The sequence below is a fragment of the Opisthocomus hoazin genome, chromosome 2 (genome assembly GCF_030867145.1).
Source record: "Opisthocomus hoazin isolate bOpiHoa1 chromosome 2, bOpiHoa1.hap1, whole genome shotgun sequence".
Lineage (NCBI taxonomy): Eukaryota > Metazoa > Chordata > Aves > Opisthocomiformes > Opisthocomidae > Opisthocomus > Opisthocomus hoazin.
The window spans coordinates 26,707,648-26,707,964 of NC_134415.1; positions in this window are offsets into that span (position 1 = coordinate 26,707,648).

Sequence of the window (317 nt, forward strand, 5' to 3'; positions counted from 1 at the left end):
CACAGGGAGAAGGGTACTGTTTAAAAGCCTGGGTTACATTTTATTGTGGAAATAGAAATTATAGGTAAGTTGAGGCACAGCCTGGCCTCCATAGCATACATGGCTTTGACCAAAGGTCAGATTTGTCTGTTTACTGGCTGTTAAATGAGAATGGTGTCTGCTAGCTGGATGTTGTTAATGAAGGACACAGTATGATCACAGGCTGCTGCGACAGTGTGAACACCCTTCAGGTGATTTCCTTGGCTTTGTATATTGCTGTAGGGAAGTTAGTTACTCCTGATTCTCCTTAAGGAAGAGTAAGCACATTACAGACACTG